Source organism: Schistocerca cancellata, chromosome 10 (genome assembly GCF_023864275.1).
Source record: "Schistocerca cancellata isolate TAMUIC-IGC-003103 chromosome 10, iqSchCanc2.1, whole genome shotgun sequence".
In the NCBI taxonomy this organism is placed as follows: Eukaryota; Metazoa; Arthropoda; class Insecta; order Orthoptera; family Acrididae; genus Schistocerca; species Schistocerca cancellata.
In genome coordinates, this window is record NC_064635.1 from 46,431,414 (window position 1) to 46,448,756 (window position 17,343).

Genomic DNA, 17,343 nt, shown 5'->3' on the forward strand with positions numbered 1-17,343 from the left:
TCATGGTCTACACGCCTGCTCTACGATGCTCTTCCATTTGTTTCTGCCGCGTCACTGTTTGTCCATTTGGATTTTATATTCATCCTGGCTGTATCCTCCCCGATGTTATGTCGCCATCTACTTCTGGGCCTTATTCTTCCTCTACTTCAATCTACTGGCCTGCAAAAGTTTGTTCATCGTACTCTCCGTCAGTCTTGCTGTGTCAACGGCCCTGATCAATCTTCCCTGCTTCAGCCGTTCGACGATATTACGATGTTTCTACGTCTCTCGTAGTTCTTCAGATTTTTCTTATCCACCATTCCACGTTATTTTCATAAAATGCAAATCCAAAAATTTCATTAGCATTTTCCTTTCGAATATTAACCGTTTTCCCACCTCGTAAATACCAATGGTTTACATCCATATAATGTTACCAGTATAAGAGTCTATTGACACAAACGAATTTCGCACTTAGTGCTAACTTTATCTTTTCCTTAAGGTATTAGTACAGTTAAAACGTTTTTCGTTCGCTGTTGCTAGACAGGCAACTGCTTCTGTGACCGTTCTGTTATTGTTACTAAAAAGACTCCCTAAGTACTTGAAAGCGAATCCAAGTCTAGCAAAAGGTGAGTCACTTTCTTATTAATGATCTTCTCTTCATTCAGTCCTCGTTTCTCAGTGACTTTGTAAAATTCTAGCATTAACTTCTGTTTCGCAACTACTTCTTAATGCCTCATCATCTGTTTCGGCAATACTTCTTAGTGCTACATCATATACGTAGGCATGTCTACTAATGGTCAGTCCCTTCTGTAGTATGCCTTGTGAATTAGTTTTAGTAAATTTTCGACATACGCTATGTGATCAAAAGTATCCGCACACTCCCAAAAATCTACAATTTTCATATTAAGTACATTGTGCTACCACCTACTGTCAGGTACCCCATATCAGCGACCTCAGTAGTCATTAGACATCGTGAGAGAGCAGAACGGGGCGCTCCGCGGAACTCACGGACTTCGAACGTCGCCAGGTGTTTGGGTGTCACTTGCGTCAAAACGTCTGTACACGAGATTTCTACACTCGTAAACATCCTTAGGTCCAATGTTTCCGATATGATACTGAAGTGGAAACGTGAAGGGACACGTCCAGCACAAAAGCGTACAGGCCGACCTCGTGTGTTGACTGACAGAGACCGCCGACAGTTGAAGAGGATCGTAATTGGTGACAGGCCAGAAATTTCAAACAGCATCAGGATCCACTGCAATTACTATGACAGCAAGTAAGGAGGTGAGAAAACTTATAGTTCATGGTGGAGCGGCTGCTTATAAGCGACACATCACGCCGATAAATGCCAAACGACGCCTCGCTTGGTGTAAGGAGCGTAAACATTGAAAGATTGAACAATGGAAAGACGTTGTATGGGGTGACGAATCACGGTACACAATCTGGCGATCCGATGGCAGGGTGTGGGTATGGTGAATGCCCGGTGAACGTCATCTGCCAGTTGTGTAGCGTCAACAGTAAAATTCGGATGCGGTGGTATTATGGTGTGGTCGTATTTTTCATGGAGGGGCTTTCACCCGTTGTTGTTCTGCGTGGCACTATCACAGCACAGACCTAAATTGATGTTTTAAACACCTTCTTGCTTCCCACTGTTGAAGAGCTATTCGGGGATGGCGATTGCATCTTTCAACACGATCGAGCACCTGTTCATAATGCGCGGCCGGCCTGTGGCGGAGTGGTTACGTGACAATAACGTCCCTGCAATGGATTGGCCTGCACAGAGTCCTCACCTGAATTCTATAGAACACCTTTGGGATGTTTTGCAACGCCGACTTGGTGCCAGGCCTCACCGACCGACATCAATACCTCAGTGCAGCACTCCGTGAAGAATGGGCTGCCATTCCCCAAAAAATCTTCCAGCACCTGTCTGAACATATGCCTGCGAGAGTGGAAGCTGTCATCAAGGCTGAGGGTCGGCCAACACCATACTGAATTCTAGCATTACCGATGGAGGGCGTCACGGACTTGTAAGTCATTTTCAGCGAGGTGTCCGGATACTTTTGATCACATAGTGTATCTTCTCTAATGCTAAATCAGATAAAATAGGTGAAACGTCGTTCCCTTGTCTCAGTGTTGTGTACACCATAAAGTTTCCTGTTCCTACTGTCGGTGTGTGTATTCAACATAAAGTTTCGTCTACACACATTGTAACTAATCTAATTAACATGGAAGATTATTTGAAATTCCAACATTATATATCCAAGTTTCTGTCCTTGTACGCTACCGCAGGCCTTTTTAAAATCTAGAAACAGTATGTGGCCACCTACATTAAAATCCTACGCCTTTTAAGTTACCTCTTTTATGTTATCTGTCTGTAGCATCTCATGGGAAAATATTACTATTTTTTGGTTAGTTATTCATGTTTCTTGTAAGGAGAAATTGTTATTGGTATGGACACAAAATGTTTTTGAAAGTGGTGTATGTTATAACTGTTCAAAATTTGGACATTCTTTAAGATCAGAAATTTTAATACTTTTTCTATAAACATGAAAGTAATTGCAAGGGTCCTTTTTAGTACACTATTGCATTACTCGTAGGCCACAGAAATAATATCTATACATTTTTGTCCTCAGTACTTTATGTATTGAAGGTAATTGGAGCTTAGGTCTTTATAACTATTCCGCTGCAAATGAAAATAATTTAGTCTGTCAATGCAAGAGAAGCATCCTCGCGACGTTAAGTGTCTGTGCCTATGTGCGCATAGTGTATGGATTAGACACCACAAAAACACGGTTTCAGTACTGCAAAATATCGCCCATAAATCAGTGATGTTCTTGAGGTCCAATATGTTTCACTTTTACACCAGCACGAGTTTATGACAGCAGCCAGCGATTACATGTTGCCTTCTGCTATACACATCCATGTCATAGTCTTTAGCAGTCATAAGTGAAATATTTACTAAATTTAAAACATGGTTCAAATGGTACTGAGCACCATGGGACTTAACTTCTGAGGTCATCAGTCCCCAGAACTTACACTACTGGCCATTAAAATTGCTACACGAAGAAGAAATGCAGATGATAAACGGGTATTCATTGGACAAATATATTATACTAGAACTGTCATGTGATTACATTTTCACGCAGTTTGGGCGCATAGATCCTGAGAAATCAGTACCCAGAATAACAACCACCCCAGACCGTAATAACCACCTTGATACGCCTGGGCATTGAGTCAAGCAGAGATTGGATGCCGTGCACAGGTACAGCTGCCCATGCAGCTTCAACACGATACCACAGTTCATCAGGAGTACTGACTGGCGTATTGTGACGAGCCAGTTGCACGGCGACCAATGACCAGATGTTTTCAATTGGTGAGAGATCTGGAGAATGTGCTGGCCAGGGCAGCAGTCGAACATTTTCTGTATCCAGAAAGGCCCGTACAGGACCTGCAACATGCGGTCGTGCATTATCCTGCTCAAATGTAGGGTTTCGCAGGGATTGAATGAAAGGTAGAGCCACGGGTCGTAACACATCTGAAATGTAACGTCCACTGTTCAAAGTGCCGTCAATGCGTACAAGAGGTGACCGAGACGTGTAACCAATGGCACCCCATACCATCACGCCGGGTGATACGCCAGTATGGCGATGACGAATACACGCTTCCAATGTGCGTTCACCGCGATGTCGCCAAACACGGATGCGACCATCATGATGCTGTAAACAGAACCTGGATTCATCCGAAAAAATGACGTTTCGCCATTCGTGCATCCAGCTTCAACGCTGAGTACACCATCGCAGGCGCTCATGTCTGAGATGTAGCGTCAAGGGTAACCGCAGCCATGGTCTCCGAGCTGATGGTTCATGCTGCTACAAACGTCGTCGAACTGTTCGTGCAGATGGTTGTTGTCTTGCAAACGTCTCCATCTGTTGACTCAGGGATCGAGACGTGGCTGCTCGATCCGTTACAGCCATGCGGATAAGATGCATGTCATCTCAACTGCTACGACGCCGTTGGGATCCAGAACGGCGTTCCGTATTACCCTCCTGAACCCACCGATTCCATATTCTGCTAACAGTCATTGGATCTCGACCAACGCGAGCAGCAATGTCGCGATACGATAAACCGCAATCGCGATAGGCTACAATCCGACCTTTATCAAAGTCGGAAACGTTATGGTACGCATTTCTCGTGCTTACACGAGGCATCACAACAACGTTTCACCAGGCAACGCCGGTCAACTGCTGATTGTGTATGAGAAATCGGTTGGAAGCTTTCCTCATGTCAGTACTTTGTAGGTGTCGCCACCGGCGCCACCCTTGTGTGAATGCTCTGAAAAGCTAATTATCTGCATATCACAGCACCTTCTTCCTGTCGGTTAAATTTCGCGTCTGTAGCACTTCATGTTCGTGGTGTAGCAATTTTAATGGCCAGCAGTATACGTACATACGTGTATGTAATTTAATTTTATGATATGCCTGTATCAGCCATACGCTAAATAAGCCTTAGTGTGTGACGACTTGTGTAACTTACTCTGTTTAGTCGCTACGTGGACTGAATGGGCCTCAGACGACGCCGAACGTACGTAACGCCACGCAGTGTAGCGATGTTAGACGTCGCCAACGAGATGAAATCACCGGAAAGGTTGCAAGACAACAAGTTGTTAGATCGGTTACTGCTGCTACAATGGCAGGTTATCCAGATTTAAGTGAGTTTGCACGTGGTTTCATAGTTGGCGCACGAGAGATGGGGCACAGCATCTCCAAGGTAGCGATGAAGTGGCACGACCATTTCGCGAGTGTACCGTGAATATCAGGTATCCGGTAAAAACATCAAATCTCCGACATCGCTGCGGCCGGAAAAATATCCTGCAAAAATAGCTCCAACGACGGCTGAAGAAAATCGTTCAACGTGACAAATGTGCAACCATTCTGCAAATTGTTGCAGATTTCAGTGCTGGATCATCAACAAGTGTGAGCGTGCGAACCATTAAACGAAATATCATTGATATGGGCTTTCGGAACCGAAGGCCCACTCGTGTACCCTTGATGACTGAACGACACAAATCTTTACGCCTCGCCTGGTCCCATCATCACTGACGTTGGATTATTGATTACTGAACAATTAGTCAGAATAATGCAAACATTTTACAAAAGGTATATCACATTTAAATGAAGAATTATAAATGAAAAAAAGATGCGTGCCGCGGCTCTTGATGCTGGATGAAAAACGCATGAGAATGGACATATCGGAGCAATGTTTGGCACTTTTAAGGAGAAACGAACAAGATTTTTTGCGCCGGTTTGTGACCAAAGATGAAACTTGGGTGCACTACTATACCCCAGAGACAAAACAACAGTCAGAGCAGTGGAAACATGCTGATTCTCTGCCACCAAAGAAAGCAAAGAGAGTTCCTTCGGCGGGAAAGATCATGGCATCAGTGTTCTGGGATGCGAAGGGGATTCTGTTTGTAGATTATCTCCCCACTGGGCAATCAATTACTGGAGAATACTTCGCTAACCTGCTGGACAAATAGCAACAGAAGATACGCAAAGAAAGGCCAGGTTTAGCAACTAAGAAAGTCATCTTCCATCAAGACAATGCACGCCTGAACATATTTGCCACGGCAAAATTACACGAACTATGGTATGCATTGTTTCCACACCCGCCTTATCCATTTGATATCACTCCGCCAGACTTCCCTCTCTTCCCAAAACAGAAAATTTTTCTTGGTGGACGAAGATTCACTTCAAACGAAGAACTGATAGCCGGAGTTGACAACTATTTTGCAGGCCTGCAGGAAACTCATTTTCGAGATGGGATCAAGGTACAGGAACATCGTTGTACCAAATGCATTAATCAACAACGATACTACATTGAAAAATAAAAAAAGTTTCAGTGATGTAAGTACTTTTTTCCTGTTCCGTTCCGAGAACTTTTCAAACCACCCTCGTCTTTAGCGTCACAGTCAGAACACTTAATTTCTTAAACATCTGAGGAGGCGAAATGGACAACTGGAGCATATTTTTTGCAGAAATCAGTTTTATGCTCTGGGGACATTCGTGGTAGTAATCTTCAGGGAATAACGTTTTTCAGGCCAGCCACAAGTCGCACTTTGCATGCCTTACTAACCAATTTCGCTCTTTATGTAAGAAGAGCATCATCAGAAACTCTGGAATTTACTCTGAGAAACATACAAGAGGGACAATATGGCATCTTACAGTGACATTAAAGAAATATTAGCTTTACAGTTTGCTGCCTTACGTTTAAAGAACATTAGAGTTGCTTAAGGGGCTCCGGAACGCCCTATACTTGCAATGTTAAAATAACGCTTATAAATTACATCGTTCCTCACAAAGTATTTGAGGTAGGAAGTTGAACTCTTTACAGATTATTTATTGGAATATGGGCTACAACTTAACTCAGGGATTTTACAAAATTTTAGTTCAGTTATTAAAGATGATTTTTTTCAATTGTAATGAAAATTCACAACATTTTTTTGCAATTTTTTGTTTATATATTCAAAAATATACAGTTTTTTGGAAAAAGGCTGTGTTAAATTATGCAGAAGGTACTGTGTAACATTTACTGAAAGTTTGAAACAAATATGTTTGGAAGATTCTTAGAAAACATGTAATTAGTATGAGAAAATAAAAGTTTTGGGAATAGAGCGACAAAGATTGGATTAACTTTTTAGTGCATTCCAGGTCCATAGGATGGATTATCTTCATCCTCTGCAAACTCCTCCTCCAGCTTCCTCTTGTTCCTCCTCCTGTTTACTCTTGCTTGTATTTCTAGACTCTTTACAGTCCTGTCTGCAGCCCGAAGGCGTTTCTTGTCTAAAGCAAGCATCGCTCGTACCATGTTAGAACCTATCTTCATTCCCATATTTCTAAATACCTTGCACCTTACAATGTTGCCATCATTGAAAGTCGCAACAGCATCATACACACCAAAGTGAAGTGTTTCTATTCCAACAAATACAGTCCTGGGGAATTCTCGACCATATAACACTATTTACACTTTCATTGGGGTTTTGAATTTTTCCGTGAATACACTTTTTCAACAGTTCAGGTGCTGCTAAGTCTCTGAAAATAGGTTTTATCACCTCCATTATTGCATGAGGCAGACTATGCTTATGAGTGTACACTTCACCAGTTAGCAATCCTTTGTTATATTTACACCAACTGTCTTCTTCTTTGGGACACAAGCTATGTTGGGGATTTTCATCGCTTGAAGAAGCATGAAAAAAAAGAGCCCAAACAGCCTTCTTCATTTCGTCGACACTTTGTGTATTTTCCCTAATAGCCATTCCATATTAGTTCTGTATTTTGTCAATTACACTGTCAGTTAACCTTCCCTTCCCATCCAACCCTTTACCATCACTGAGTTTTTGTTTTTTGTACGAAGCTTCCAGTCGCCGAAGTCTTGTTCCCATTCGCTTCTGTACGTGTCCAATACACTCAAATTTCTGCACTACAACACATACTTTATCTCACATCACTAAAATGTACCTGATGAACACGGACGTTAATAATAACACCATTTGACAGCAGTTTAAATGGTTCAAATGGCTCTGAGCACTATGGGACTCAACTGCTGTGGTCATAAGTCCCCTAGAACTTAGAACTACTTAAACCTAACTAACCTAAGGACATCACACACATCCATGCCCGAGGCAGGACTCGAACCTGCGACCGTAGCGGTCGTGCGGTTCCAGACTGTAGCGCCTTTAACCGCTCGGCCACTCCGGCCGGCTGACAGCAGTTTAACAGCGCCACAGTGGGTCACGCCCATGTAGAAGACATTTCAAAAAAAAAAATTAAAAATAGTTGTAGTCTTCGGAATTGAATAAATTATATATCTATTAATAGGTAATAGTCTGCAGATTCAGAAAACGCAAAAAAGTAAAAATTGAACTTTTCATGATTTTGAGCCTTTCCGGAACCCCTTAACTGGATTGTCGTTGTCAGAGAATAAGTTGGTTTGTAATATTCATGGAAGTATACTAAGGGGAGGTGTAATTACGTCACAAAAATTTGAAGACGATTCCCATCGTGCTGGTTCCCCAAAAATTAACTTCTGGTGGAACTGTTGTGATAAAAAAATTGCCAGTCTGTGCCATTTACTGTTGTACTAATCATTCCCATGATACTCTAAAGTGCAAAGGAATCACATAGTTTCTTTTATACACATGAATTTTGTTGGTGCTGTTTAGTTTTACTGTAGTGATTTTATTTTATTTGTTTGACTTAAGTTTTCCTATCGGCGCAACTCGGAGACGAAAGCTGTGAGAATTAAATACTGAAAACAGACGAAACTGTGTTCTCATCGTTTTCCGGATGAGAATATAGACCCAAAATCAGTTTCGTCAGTCCATCGTAAGGAAAACGCTGTATTACGAAAGCAGTTTTTTTACATCACATTCTTGTCTTGTTGGTTATTCGAAACGTATTAGTGACGTGAAATTCGTCATATTACTGGGTCAAATATGCATTTTCGATCAGCAGAAATACCTTCCTGAGGCTGTGCTATTCATGAAAGCATTTGACTTTTCTGTTTATAACAACTGTTATGCGCATACGACAGAATTTAAGAACAAGAAGCAATCATAAACAGGAGTCTGCTAAATTTTTGGGGCCGGCCCCAAAGCAACGTAGAACTTAAGTCTGTAGCGCCATCTCCCCTTATTATACCTCCATGGTAACCAAGCAGATAGTAACATTGTAACTTCTACAGTAATGTGCATCCAAAGTTAATGTAGTATTTTTCTTGAGCGACATAAGGTCCATTGTAACCAGTCACTGATTGAATTTCACTTGCTACATTATTAATCGAACTTTGGTAAATTACTACTTTTTGTTACGAAATTTAAACTGCTACAAGAAACAGAAATATACGTTTCGATCTCCGCTTTTATGGGCATGTGTTATTCTCGCACTTGATAAAATTCTATATCTAATATCTGTGAAAACACATCAAAAATCTAAATCTTTTAAAATATCTTTACAAATATATCGTTTAAACATGTATTTAAAATGCGGTTTTCGTCAGTTTCAACATTGCAGCCCAGTCAGAAATCATGATAATCTAATATATAAGAGACTATCAGCCTCGATTGCGATAATGAAACCAACCTTACCTAGGTTTCAGTCCAAGTAATTGAACCTTCTTCAGAAGATAAACCTGATTCAATAATATGTCTACGAGGGCATGGTCTAGAAATAAAACTAAAACAGCCTGAATAGGCGTAGTCACATTTTAAAAATGCGGTACGTAGGTACTAAGTCACCACTAAGGATCAATTACTTGGGCTGAAACCTAGGTAAAGGTTGGTTTCATTACCGCAATCGAGGATGATAGTATCTTATATTATATAACATTCCATGTAGTTGAGATTATGTCTTCACTGACTATCTAAAGTATGTTGTCAAATAACTATAAAAATACATGTAATTTAAATTAGACTTTTTAATTTAACAAATTTTGCAGTTGTTTCCTTCTTCACAGGGTTCTTGATAAAGTTACTGAATGGTGCGACAGCGGAATATCAAAGTTATTATGGTTGAATGTCGAACAGTAATACATACTTCTGATAATACTGGCTCCGAAAATTATCATTGGCCCATTCTCAAGAAGAATGTTATCAATAGACAGGAAGATGTCATACAGGCTGTCTCAAATATCATTTCTGTGTGTAATATCACCTACATTTGTTCTCAAGGCGACATGGAAGTCCACTTTGATTTCATGGGGTCAGCTTCAAACCTTTGAAACGTAGATCTTCTGACCACTGAAAGAGTAGTCAGTGGTGAAGATAAAAGTCGTTTCACTTTGTTCGTCATCGTTTATTCCTAGCCCATCTTCGACTGGTCACGTAAGTGTGACGCACGCTCTTTCCGTTGATACCAATTGCAAGGCCGTTGAGGGCAATACTCAATGGCAGAGAAACAACTTGGTTAGCTTCTATGCTTATAGGTGAGAGAAGTAACAAAGCTGTAGCTGTGTTTAATATTACCCATCAATGTCTGCCCCATATCGTCTATTTATTTCATAACTCGTAGAGTAAAGTGTCACAATGTGGAATGTTTTTTATATCTACTTAATGCATTGCATTTGTGCTTGAAATATAATAGTGGTAGTTGACAGAACAGTTCCTCACTTACTTGGAAATATCGTATTCAAGACAGAAAATAAACAAGCTGTAATGTTAATTGCAGTAAACCAAAGTTCATATACGTGCAGTTGTTCAACACTGGGCACATAATGATCCCAGTAATAAATTCTCCAATCCATACATGAGGAAATTTAATATCGAGCAATTTAGTTTAACAGATGTTTGTAGTAAGTGAATATTATAACATGTAAACACTTTAAATCAATATCCTATTTGGATTTTATCGTTAATTGACACATTTTTTGAATCACATTTAAGGAGTCTCAGTTAACATTTTGTCTTCAACAGCACATTTTTTTCACAGACTTCCCACAGCTGAACTGCTTTTTTGGGTTTCCAGCATATTGTTCATGGGCCTATAACTTGCGTGTTTGTCAGAGGACCTAGGCACCATTAGTATGTTTTAACCGTACCTTCCGATACTAAATACACTAGGCATACTCCACAGATGTACTTTCACTAGACATCTCCTCTATTTCTGCGTCATTTCCAGAAATATCAGAAATGTCCGTATTTTGACGTTGTGCATAGTCTTTAGTGGATGTATAAATGCAACACCTAATGATTGCAGTTTACGAGAACTGTATGAAGGGAGGAACATAGTTGAAACGTTATGCTCCTTTGCATAACTAATGACATCTAAATGTCTAGAATGCGAATAATTACTATCAGGTATTAAGAGGACTGGTTTTGATGAAGAAGGTTCGGTAATTGCTACAAAATGTTTAAACCATTTGGTGAATGTGTACATCTGGATCCACCCAAATTTATGGCAGTAGGTTGTGCATCCAAGGAGTGCTCCGTCCACTGGCTCATTCTTCATAGTCTGCCTTAGGAACATCAGGAGCGGCGGTAAATCACTCATGAAAACAACGACGGTGACTAACCTTCCCCGTTCAGCCGAAAAAAGCGACGCTATTTTCTGCTTCCCATTCTTTGCTACAACCTTGACCTGTTTGACTGTACAACCATCAGTCCTGTCTAATCACAGCTGCAAATTCTGTCACGTTTTTGGGAACATCGTTTAAACTCTCCTTCTGAAATGTCAAAGAACTGAGACACACTTTCTTTGTTGAAACCGCTCACTCTCGACAAAGATGTTGATTCAGGCGTTCTTAAAGATATAGAGGGGTTCCTCTTTAAACTTCTTGAACTACTTTTGTTCCAGCAAACTCATTTTCTCTGTTGAAGGAGTTTGGTATATTATTGGCCCGAGCAAGCCGAAAAGTAAGTCTGCGTACATCCTTGCTGGATAGGCAAAAGAATCTCTTCTCCGTTTTTTTTTTCTTGTGGGGCTACGTCAAGAGCAAAGTCTACATGACTCGACCAAGAACCCCGAGTTAAAGGAGAGAATTCTGGATGCAGTTCACAGTATCCCAGCTGAGATGTTGCAGCGCTCAGTGAGGAATCTCAACAGCAGATTTCACGAATGTATTCGTACAGGAGGAGGCCTTCCTAAGGATGTAATTTTTTAAAAAACGATAAATGCCGTCAACGTTTCGTAAATGGCAAAGTTGTAAGGTTTCATTTACTATGAATGCAATTTATTTCCTTCATCACTTCTAGTTTTATTGGATTGTGGAAATGTTCCCGTTTTTCTGTGGCACCCTGTAAATTATCACAGTTTCATTCGGACTATTTACAGTAAGTCATACATCAAGCTGAAGTTAAAATAACTTTTCTTACCAATATGGCCGGCCGCGGTAGTCTCGCGGTTCTAGGCGCGCAGTCCGGAGCCGCGCGACTGCTACGGTCTCAGGTTCGAATCCTGCCTCGGGCATGGATGTGTATGATGTCCTTAGGTTAGTTAGGTTTAATTAGTTCTAAGTTCTAGGCGACTGATGACCTCAGCAGTTAAGTCGCATAGTGCTCAGAGCCATTTGAACCATTTTGAACTTACCAATATTCAATAAGTGAAACTGAAGTTATATGACACACATCCAACCTAAAATCCAGTTCATCCCATACTTTGGCACACGAGTCTGGAGTCATGGACGCGGTAGTCTCAGCTCTGGCAGATCATGAGGTAGTGGTGGTAGGTAGAATCTTTTAGTAAGCCCTAAGGGTTAATAACTCCCCTCGTGATGTCAGGTGAACGTGGTGGCCAGCGGAAAAGAGTTCTATCGCACTAACCATTACGAGCAGTCCAACGGTCAAGGTCTCGTACAAAGAGACGTCGCTGGGGACTTGTTCCTTCTTGTTGCCAAATAAAGCTATCAGCTTCACCTTGCAACCGGGTAAAGAGGCATTTGTTGTGACCAGACAAAACTACAATCGTCCAGCAACAACGGTGCGTTCTTTGATTGCTCGTTAGGTGATGCATTAATCTAGAACACATGAAATACTGGTTCACTTTATTTCATAAGTGAATAAAGGATTTAATTAACTTTGACACAGGTCTTTGCCACAGGATTGCCTGAAAGTTACGACTGTTACTGACTATTAAAGCGTCACTCGACGGACTGATTAACACTGTTGTCTTGTAGTACAATGTTCCACATTGAAATGAACAAATCCACCAGAAACTTTAACTATCGTGTTGACCCAAGACGGTGACGTTGACTGCTGTATCTGAAGTCTCGAACTGGGACGGAACTCTTGCTACCTCGACACTTCATTGACCTCAGTGTGGCAACGCGATCTTTGTACGATACGACACCATGCTTGTACAATATCCAGCTAAGCCACCTGTGATACGGTATCTTCACTGAAAAAAGTGGCCTGTACACTTGATGACGCAAAAAAGAGGTTTAATTTTGAGGAAGCACTTTTATATTGTACATGTTGATGAGGATGTTCTGACCACCAGATACGAACGTTATGGGTATTTACCTTCAAAGTAATATGAAATAACATGATGAAGAAAGTCATCTTCCCACTGCAACACTTCACTTACAAAGTCATAACGTGCACCGGCGCCAACTGGGTAGAACCCTTCCAAACCCACTTGCTACAATCGTGTATATTAACTTTTACTGTGTCTTAGTTGCAACAGGAATATTTTTTCCGACTGGAAACCTGAGGAACACTTATGTGAACGTTCAGTGTCTTCGTCATGCGCCAGTGCTGGCAACTGTTGGGCATCCGTACGAAAATATCAGCTAGCCACTGTAGCAGTACTCAGCAGTTCGTGTTCATTAGAATACGCAGATGTGGTTGGTTCGCTATACTCTATTGTATAATTTCCCCCCATGAACCATGGACCTTGCCGTTGGTGGGGAGGCTTGCGTGCCTCAGCGATACAGATGGCCGTACCGTAGGTGCAACCACAACGGAGGGGTATCTGTTGAGAGGCCAGACAAACGTGTGGTTCCTGAAGAGGGGCAGCAGCCTTTCAGTAGTTGCAGGGGCAACAGTCTGGATGATTGACTCATCTGGCCTTGTAACATTAACCAAAACGGCCTTGCTGTGCTGGTACTGCGAACGGCTGAAAGCAAGGGGAAACTACAGCCGTAATTTTTCCCGAGGACATGCAGCTCTACTGTATGATTAAATGATGATGGCGTCCTCTTGGGTAAAATATTCCGGAGGTAAAATAGTCCCCCATTCGGATCTCCGGGCGGGGACTACTCAGGAGGACGTCGTTATCAGGAGAAAGAAAACTGGCGTTCTACGGATCGGAGCGTGGAATGTCAGATCCCTTAATCGGGCAGGTAGGTTAGAAAATTTAAAAAGGGAAATGGATAGGTTAAAGTTAGATACAGTGGGAATTAGTGAAGTTCGGTGGCAGGAGGAACAAGACTTTTGGTCAGGTGATTACAGGGTTATAAATACAAAATCAAATAGGGGTAATGCAGGAGTAGGTTTAATAATGAATAAAAAAAATAGGAGTGCGGGTTAGCTACTACAAACAGCATAGTCAACGCATTATTGTGGCCAAGATAGACACAAAGCCCATGCCTACTACAGTAGTACAAGTTTATATGCCAACTACCTCTGCAGATGATGAAGAAATAGATGAAATGTATGACGAGATAAAAGAAATTATTCAGGTAGTGAAGGGAGACGAAAATTTAATAGTCATGGGTGACTGGAATTCGTCAGTAGGAAAAGGGAGAGAAGGAAACATAGTAGGTGAATATGGATTGGGGGGAAGGAATGAAAGAGGAAGCCGCCTTGTAGAATTTTGCACAAAGCATAACTTAATCATAGCCAACACTTGGTTCAAGAATCATAAAAGAAGGTTGTATTCCTGGAAGAATCCTGGAGATACTAAAAGGTATCAGATAGATTATATAATGGTAAGACAGAGATTTAGGAACCAGGTTTTAAATTGTAAGACATTTCCTGGGGCAGATGTGGATTCTGACCACAATCTATTGGTTATGAACTGCAGATTGAAACTAAAGAAACTGCAAAAAGGTGGGAATTTAAGGAGATGGGACTTGGATAAACTGAAAGAACCAGAGGTTGTAGAGAGTTTCAGGGAGAGCATAAGGGAACAATTGACAGGAATGGGGGAAAGAAATACAGTAGAAGAAGAATGGGTAGCTCTGAGGGATGAAGTAGTGAAGGCAGCAGAGGATCAAGTAGGTAAAAAGACGAGGGCTAATAGAAATCCTTGGGTAACAGAAGAAATATTGAATTTAATTGATGAAAGGAGAAAATGTAAAAATGCAGTAAATGAAGCAGGTAAAAAGGAATACAAACGTCTCAAAAATGAGATCGACAAGAAGTGCAAAATGGCTAAGCAGGGATGGCTAGAGGACAAATGTAAGGATGTAGAGGCTTGTCTCACTAGGGGTAAGATAGATACTGCCTACAGGAAAATTAAAGAGACCTTTGGAGAGAAGAGAACCACTTGTATGAATATCAAGAGCTCAGATGGCAACCCAGTTCTAAGCAAAGAAGGGAACGCAGAAAGGTGGAAGGAGTATATAGAGGGTTTATACAAGGGCGATGTACTTGAGGAGTGTAGCCATGTACGGAAGTGAAACATGGACGATAACTAGTTTGGACAAGAAGAGAATAGAAGCTTTCGAAATGTGGTGCTACAGAAGAATGCTGAAGATAAGGTGGGTAGATCACGTAACTAATGAGGAGGTATTGAATAGGATTGGGGAGAAGAGAAGTTTGTGGCACAACTTGACTAGAAGAAGGGATCGGTTGGTAGGACATGTTCTGAGGCATCGAGGGATCACAAATTTAACATTGGAGGGCAGCGTGGAGGGTAAAAATCGTAGGGGGAGACCAAGAGATGAATACACTAAGCAGATTCAGAAGGATGTAGGTTGCAGTAGGTACTGGGAGATGAAGAAGCTTGCACAGGATAGAGTAGCATGGAGAGCTGCATCAAACCAGTCTCAGGACTGAAGACCACAACAACAACTGAATATTGTTATTGTTATTTTAAATCGTAATTATCGAATGATTATTTTACTATTCATTTCAATACAGAGCTAACGGCCTTGCCACGGTGGTAACACGGGTTCCCGTCAGATCACCGAAGTTAAGCGTCGGTGGGCTGGGCTAGCACTTGGATGGGTGACCATCCGGTCTGCCGAGCGCTGTTGGCAAGCGGGCTGCACTCAGCCCTTGTGAGGCAAACTGAGGAGCTACTTGGTTGAGAAGTAGCGGCTCCGGTCTCGGAAACTGACATACGCCCTGGAGAACGGTGTGCTGACCACATGACCCTCCATATCCGCATACAGTGACGCCTATGTGTCGAGGATGACACGGCGGCCGGTCGGTACCGTTGGGCCTTCATGGACTGTTCTAGAGGTTTTTTTTTTTTATCTCAATAGAGAATATTTTGCAGTTAATTATTTTAGTCGATAAAGTGAACCCAAGTGTACAAAGTACGTTTTGAAAACGGGTACATATTTTTGTATAAATCTGGCATCTAAAATCATTTAAAAAATCGCCTAAGAGCATTACCACTGAGTGAAAAATTTTTCTTCTCCAGATAAATTCAGATCTGAAAGGATTGAAGTACATACCAGCAAGCCGTGCGGGATTAGCCGAGCGGTCTCAGGCGCTGCAGTCATGGACTGTGCGGCTGGTCCCGGGGGAGGTTCGAGTCCTCCCTCGGGCATGGGTGTGTGTGTGTTAGTCCTTAGAATACTTTAGGCTAAGTAGTGTGTAATCTTAGGGACTGATGACCTTAGCAGATAAGTCCCATAAGATTTCACACACATTTACATACCAGCGAGTATGGATGCGAATGTAAAATTTTTCTTAAAAACTTCCACACGTCAAGTTAAATACTTGCTTTCCCAACAAGCTTCTTAGCAGTACAAAGGTAAGATATCCTGACACTATCACATCCCCTTTAGACACTTTTGGTCGTCCCGAGCTTTTATCTTTATACACTCATCCAGTTGTTTCGAACTGCCTATACACTTGCCGGATGTTTTTGTCAGATGTGGATCACGTTTAAACTTTAAACGAAACAAAGATTGAAATAAAATCACACATTGACTCTTACAAACAACAGAACACAAACCGCTTCACGCTTAGAGTTAAGCGCTGCAGTGATGGACTGTGCGGCTGGTCTCGGCGGAGGTTCGAGTCCTCCCTCGGGCATGGGTGTGTGTGTTTGTCCTTAGGATACTTTAGGCTAAGTAGTGTGTAAGCTTAGGGACTGATGACCTTAGCAGTTAAGTCCCGTAAGATTTCACACACATTTGAACATTTTTTGAACGCTTAGAGTTACCATTTTGGGTAGCGGCGTATGTGACGCTGCAAGATGGAAAACAGCAAAACAGTACTCGAAGACGCGCTTATCTAAAACTTTTTGAATCACTTTCAACCAAGACTCTACTTCGCTTGCAGTTGATACAGTCAAAATTGCAGTTTATACAGTTAAAATTTATAAGTTGATCATTCTTTCATGGATACCCGTGAGCCGTGGCGAGCTGGCGCCAGTGTTATTTCGTTCATGTATCGTTGAGATCGATTGTGGTTGAGCTAAGCTATCTTTGCTTTTCGCGTGTCTTATCTTCCGGGTTGGCGGCCAAAGCGAGCTGGTTGTTAGCCTTAGACGGGTAACCGTCGAGATCACGTGACATTCGCTGGGAGACGAGCGTCAACGTCTGCCGAACGAGCGTGATGACCCCTATATGCTGTGGTGTGAAGTTGGTCGGGCGTTTTGGCGACATGGGCAGCTTGGAGATACGAGGTGCGGCTAGAAAAAAACCGGACTGATGCTGGAAAAAACATTTATTTACAATTATTTACAATTTCAT

General features: G+C 41.8%; 1 pseudogene; it reads left to right on the plus strand.

The window, feature by feature from the left end:
* The first annotated feature begins 15,554 nt into the window (after positions 1-15,554).
* LOC126106953 (5S ribosomal RNA) lies at positions 15,555-15,672 on the plus strand (annotated as a pseudogene).
* Positions 15,673-17,343: the final 1,671 nt, after the last annotated feature.